This window comes from Hyalella azteca, unplaced genomic scaffold (assembly GCF_000764305.2).
Source record: "Hyalella azteca isolate HAZT.00-mixed unplaced genomic scaffold, Hazt_2.0.2 contig12946, whole genome shotgun sequence".
In the NCBI taxonomy this organism is placed as follows: Eukaryota; Metazoa; Arthropoda; class Malacostraca; order Amphipoda; family Hyalellidae; genus Hyalella; species Hyalella azteca.
In genome coordinates this window covers 1-6,692 of record NW_025942886.1, presented here as the reverse complement: position 1 = coordinate 6,692, position 6,692 = coordinate 1, and the positions used below count along the sequence as shown (strand labels likewise).

Here is a 6,692-nt window from a genome sequence, read left to right as displayed (position 1 = left end):
GGTGGCATTGTTGCCGACCCTGGCATTTTAATGGTTCCCCCAGATCCTGGCCACTTTGGCATGAGCGACGTGAGTGACAGTTTAGAGCCGCTGTCTTTTCGGTTATTTACATGATCCTCTTCAATTACTGTATATAGTCTAACCAATGAGTGTTTCTCTTTACATTTGAGTTTCAAAAATTGCCTTGACTATATCCTACTCAACCAAATTTTTTTCATGTTATATAATTATAAATGACTATATCATGAATCCAAGGAATTGAAATTTTTTCTGTAACCATAAAAAGTACTCGCTCGTCGTCAAGGAGGAAATTTAGATCCTAACATTTGGTCCGGCATAGCGGCAAAATTATTTAAAATTACTGAATTTGATATACAGTATGGAAAACATTGTCAATATATATAATTGACCAGACATTACTGTCAACTTTATTCAGCCTGCTTAGGAAGAAATTATAGCTGATGTATAATGCATTATACATTACACAGTCATAGCTTAAGTTTATTTCAGAATATTTCTCATACGGTCTTCCCTCTTTCTGAGCCGATCAATTTAGCTTTTTAAATATGATTTTAAACTCTGCGTCACACATCAGTAAATATTAACTATGTATTTGGACATTATTTTTCAATGTCAGCTAACCCGGCCATGAGGGAGTACGTTATATCCGTGAAATAAAGGAATCAGTTTTAAATTACTTCGACAAGCCAAGATTCGTTCTAAAGAACAAAGAAGGCACTTCTATACAAGCCTTTGGTGTGCTTCGATTTCATGAGAGATATTAAAGATTAAATTATTGATTGGAGTATTGTATAATCAAAAATTTAAATATCTATTACTGATCATATTGTTGAAAAGATTAAATTTTCTATTTGAAAGATACTGTAAGTATATATATGAATGTTCTATTGGCTAAGTAGTTCTTCAACGAAATGAATAGCTTACAAGAGAAGTAAGACCAAGCTATGATTAAAATATCATTCCTTTAATCACATTTCAGAACTCTAACGCCGGAAGCAGCAATTCGATGTGCTGCAAAGAGTTTATGTTCATTGCTTACGGCATCTTCTTCGTGATTTGTATCATTTGGATCGGCTTTGTCATCTCACGTGTCATTTAGTACTTTAGTTTAAAAATTAAGAACGTGATTTGAGGTTCAGGGAATCTCAATTGGATCATCACATCTTAAATCTGGATTAGATTGTCAGCGCAGCTCATATAGAAGTCATAAACCGGGCAGCAGCAAGCTGGGCTGCTATAGTAATAATAGTATATTATAAAAATGCCTATGTACATCCCTCAAAAATATTTTGGGTTTCTCGCTTCTACCAATGAGCGGTAGCATGAGAGTATTTGAGAACATGGCTTGCTCTTTCTCCGAGCGCAATAAAATAGTTGTGAAACATCAGAATGTCAATGTTTTTTGGCCTTCAGACGATAAATTATTACAGTCCATCAGAATATCTACAATACAGAATATCTACAATATATTCAGAATGTTGTAGCTCTAGTATTAAGCCTAATGATTTTGAGCAATAGGTTGAATTAACTCTTTTCATGAAGAAATGTACATGAAAAATGTACATGTAGATAGAAAACATGTACATCTATAATTGTACATGTTTAATGCGTCATGTTTTAGATCCTCTCTATAAGCTGGTCTCAAATTGTATATATGGTATGCGACATCCAAAAAATAGTAGCTTTATGGGAATTAATTTTTTTAGCCTTTGCTCAAAACCTATACAAGTTTTAAAACATTTTTTACATGGCAATGTTTACGCGAGTTAAATCAAAACACTCAAATAGAATATAATATTCAAAATAACAAAATTCTGTGCAAGATTCCTCGTGGTAATAAATGTTGTTGGTAAAATTTATATATTGTTAACCTAACTTAATAAAATAATGCTCAACGAGACGAAATTTGAGGTGAGCTTCTTTTTGTTTGGCCACAGTCGTGCCCTTAACCATTTGAACGAACTATACGGTGAATAAGTCAAAGACTAATGGCATTATTTTAGATGGTTTATAAATCGAGTCGACAGAAATACACCAAAAAGCATTTATACAGAATAAAACGCATGGCCGCTCATGCTACCAATCGCTATAATTGCTCAAGATATAATTAGGTAACACCCGACTGGTTATACTGAGTTGACGCCTTGATGACAAAGCTTGTAAATTGATATTTCTTTTCTATCACTTTCAGACGGCAGTGTATATTTTGGAATAATCAAACGTTTTGTTGTAGGTTGAATAGTAAGCAGAATAAGTCATAAGTCAGATCCGACTGCTTCGGCCGTAAATCAGCCTAAAATTGGGGTGAAGGCTGGAAATTACATACAGTAAATTGCGGAAAAATAATTTCATGATTTAGGACGGTACGTAGTACTTCGGGAAAGAACGCTCGTGATTTTGATGCTCTTCCAGTTGATTGAATTATATTAGAGTTACGTTGAAGTAGTGATGATTGACGATTATAATAGAATAAATTTGGGCTCAAACAGAAGTTGCCATGAACTATTGCCATGAAAAATAAGTTGCCTGTACCCGCTTCGGCGGTACATATCCCAAGTTTGGAACGATACAGAGAAGATTAACATGGCCTTATGCAAGGATGACACGCAAAATCGTGAAGTGTTCCACCTTTTAAAGAGGCGACGCCCCAGCGCGGTCTGAGACTGCTGCGTCTAAAAATCAAGCTAAGGATACTATGATAATAAGGAAATTTAATTTATTGATTAATAGTGGTTATAACTGATCATTATCAACAAATGGTATAATTTCGTGCTAACTATTGTGTAGCATTAACAGCCTCGTAAACGGACTTCATACTGGTAAACGGGCTGGTAAACGGACTTCATATCAAATAAGTTGTATCAAAATCTCACGGGTTAATATTGTTCTGTCGATCCATCAAACAAAAGTTATTCTTGTTCTCGGATAGTAATTATTTTCACTCGATTCTTTCTTTCACCAGACTATAATTTTGTTGAAGTTATTAGAAATAAGGCTTGCGCTCGAGAAGAGAAGAAATTTCAATATATGTATATCAGTCATTCGTGGAGTTACCTGTTACGTCCGCTCCCAGCGGCAACGGAAGCGCGGAGACGCGATCGGTGCTTCATTCAGGGCTCCGTCCACTTCCCGTCGATATATTCAGTGAATATGCCTTCGCATATGCACTGAGCCCAACAGTTTCATTCTTGTAAACGTTTGGCAATTTTCAATAAATTAATTTTGCATCAGCAGACAGAATTTTTAATCCATTCGCGGCATATAACTGATAGAAGCGCTCTACAAATGCTTTATTGATGAAGTAAACGAACCCTTACACTCGAAGTTGCGGCAAGTGCTTAATTTGATATCTAAGACAATAAAGAGTCAAGAATTCTATTCTTGGTTTAAGATAAGGTTATTCTCAATGATCGACCCAATTTAACAAATTAATATATATTTAATTATTAATTCAAAAGTTTAAACACCAATGGAAAGAGAAAGATTCAAAATTTTTTTGCTCTACTTATTTATAATGTTAGGGAACGCCTTTCAATTGATAATTTCATCGATAGCTAGGTTACATGTACTGTCATTTCGGTTTTTGAGAGAAAACCTCGTGTAGACCCGCCATGTACCTCATCATTGCTATATCGTCCACCAGAGGTTAGTACTTGTAGAATAGAATAGAATAGAATAGAATAGAAGTGTCGGCATTGAATATATAGGCTCATGGCCTGTTGCCGAAAAACCCTTGCATTGTTTATCGTATTAATCTTTCGTGTTGATGTAGTGGTGGTTTTTCTGGTGATATTGAATATATATGTTAGGTTATTATTTATGTGTTATATATTCATTCGTTAACGTTACGTTAATTCAAGCATTTATTTTGTCTTTATTGGTGCTTTTTCAGCGGGGCTCCGTACCTTAGGACATGACATGACCTAGGAATAGGCAAGGGCTAGCAAGACACATGGTTTATATTTATGTAATTTGTTTTTTTTATTATTTATCGTTCACTTATTATTGTAGTTCTTAATTTATCAAATTTTTTCATCCTTCATTTGCGATCATTGGCCAAGTGTTCGGGGCCAGAGAATGCTTATTTATTGATTAGTCCCTAACAATAAATGTTCAGTATGTTCCCTTGTGCTGCACGGCAAACATCTAAACGGCAGCCAAACTCGTCCCACGCACGAGAAAGCATATCTTCTGTTACTGAGTGCACCGTAGCAGTGATACGGTTCTTAAAGTTAACCAGAGTTGCTGGTAGAGGCGGGACGTAAACAGAGTTGCTGGTAGAGGCGGGACGTTCAGACTGGGCTTCAGTGCGCAGCGGCGTGCCACAAGGAAGCGTTCTCGGGCCTGTTTTATTCGTTGCGTTTATAAACGATCTGCCAGAAGCTGTGTCTAGCGTGTGCTCGATGTATGCTGACAAAAATTTATAATACGGTGAAGAATACGTCGCAAAAAGTACAGTTACAACGTGATCTTGAGAGGCTGGTTGACTGGGCTGATAAGTGGCAGCTGCGTTTTAACGCTGACAAATGTAAAGTAATCCACCTTGTCAAGAATGATGAACAGCAAGATTACAGTATGAGAAAACACGGTTGCAACGACAGAGTGATGATGTCGTAGTCGACAATGGAAAAGGATTTAGGAGTTAATATCGACAATGAGTTGAAATTTTTTAAGCATATTGAAGGTCAAGTTAATAAAGCCAATAAACGACTTGGACTGATCAGACGCTCTTTCGAGTTCCTAGATGCAGTGAAGCAGTTGTTTGTTGCTGTCGAGCGCCCGAACCTAGAGTTTGGAAACCTCGTGTGGTCAACAAAACTTGAAAAGGACAAAAATTTACGAGAGAGTGTTCAAAGACGTGCAACAAGGATAATTCCGGGCTTAAAAGGCAAGTCCTATGAGGAAAGATTAAAGATTATGAAACTTCCAAGCTTCAGTTATCGACGTCTGCGTGAGGAACTCATTGAAGCATACAAGTATACTCATGGCTCATACAGGGTGCGGCAGAGAGGACGGACGGTTTTAAAAACATCATAAAACAGTAAATTTTTACTGGAAAACAACTTTATTGATGCAATCATGTTCTCAAAGAAAGAGCATTTCAGACAGTCAAGTGTGGAAAATAACATCTGGCATGTGGTGGCCAAAATCGCTGATGCAGTGCTGAAGGCGCTCATAAATGTTTGCGTGAACTCCCTCCAACACCGCACATATTGTTACTCCCTCCAACACAGCTCAACACCTCATATTGTTTATGAGTGACGACGCCCACTTTCACCTAAGCGGCATGGTTAACCAGAAGAATTTCAGTTATTGGGCTAATGAAAATCCGCAACAGTTACACGAAAGACCGCCGCACAGCCTAAAAGTAACGGTTTGGTGTGCTGTATCGCAAACGTACATCTTTGACCCTTACTTCTTTGAAGACGGTAATGGTCGTGCTGTTACAGTGAACTCAAAGCGCTACACAGAAATGATGACCAACTTCTTTGTCCCTGAATTACGACGGCGTCGTGTTCCAACCCGACGTGTGTGGTTCCAGCAGGATGGGACGACAGCTCACACAGCCAGTGCATCAATGGACGTCATCCGCCCACTCTTCCCTGGTCGCCTTAATTCCAGGGTTGGCGATGTTCGTTGGCCTCATCGGTCCCCAGATTTATCTATATGCGATTTTTTCATACGGGGACATCTCAAGGCTACAGTTTACGAACACAAGCTCCGAACTCTGGACGAATTAAAGGACGCGATTCGCGTGGAAGTCGCGCATGTTGAGAAAGCGGTGTTGGAGGGAGTCTACGCGAACATTCAAGAACGCCTACAGCACTGTATCAACAATTTCGGCCACCACATGCCAGATATTATTCTTCACACTTGACTGTGTGAAATGCTATTTCTTTGTGAATCTGATTGCATCAATAAACTTGTTTTTCAGTAAATATATACAGTTTTATGACGTTTTTAAAACCGTCCGTCCTCTCTGCCGCACCCTGAGCAAGGTCCCAAAAAGATTACTAGAATTTGAAACACGAACCAACACCAGGGGCCACGGCCAAAAACTAAAAAAACTGCGTTATAACACATCCATGCGACGACATTTCTTCTCGCTTCGAATCACCGACATGTGGAACAGCCTCCCTGATAGCATCGTTGACGCTATGAACGTCTTCAAGAACAGATTGGACGAAGCTATGAAGGAGCATATGTTCAATATTTTAAATGCCTAGCAAATTACGGACCAGGCAATAAGTCCAGCAGCTATCTCAAGCAATCGTAGGTTATGAAAAGATCGGGTTCCAAAGACCGATCCCTTGTGAATCAAGTCACAAAAAATTTAAGAATCGGCAACAGGCCAAGAACCTATTTCTTCAGTGCCGACACTTCTATTGTATTCTATTCTATTCTATTATGTTTCTCCAAACCTATAATTAAGCAGCGTCGGCACGAAGAAGGTGTATACGAATGCCCGGTGTGTTGCCATCATTGAACTTGTAAATATCGCCACAGTTTCCACCGACTAATGGCTGGTTTATACCTCAGTCATCATGGGTCTCGCCTGTTTTTTGCTCCTTAAAATATTTCCAGTATTACTTTTGATTCGTGGCATTTTACAGGACTTGAGGAAGCCCACCCACATTCTACTAATGGGGGCGCAGCCGTTGGTCACAAAT

At 38.4% G+C, this 6,692-nt stretch overlaps 1 non-coding gene across 1 annotated transcript; it reads left to right on the top strand.

Annotated features, from left to right (window-relative positions):
* The first annotated feature begins 2,549 nt into the window (after positions 1 to 2,549).
* On the top strand, positions 2,550 to 2,655 carry LOC125178806. Its single transcript, XR_007157028.1, has one exon. It is a non-coding gene; the product is annotated as a U6 spliceosomal RNA (small nuclear RNA).
* The last annotated feature ends 4,037 nt before the right edge of the window (positions 2,656 to 6,692 follow it).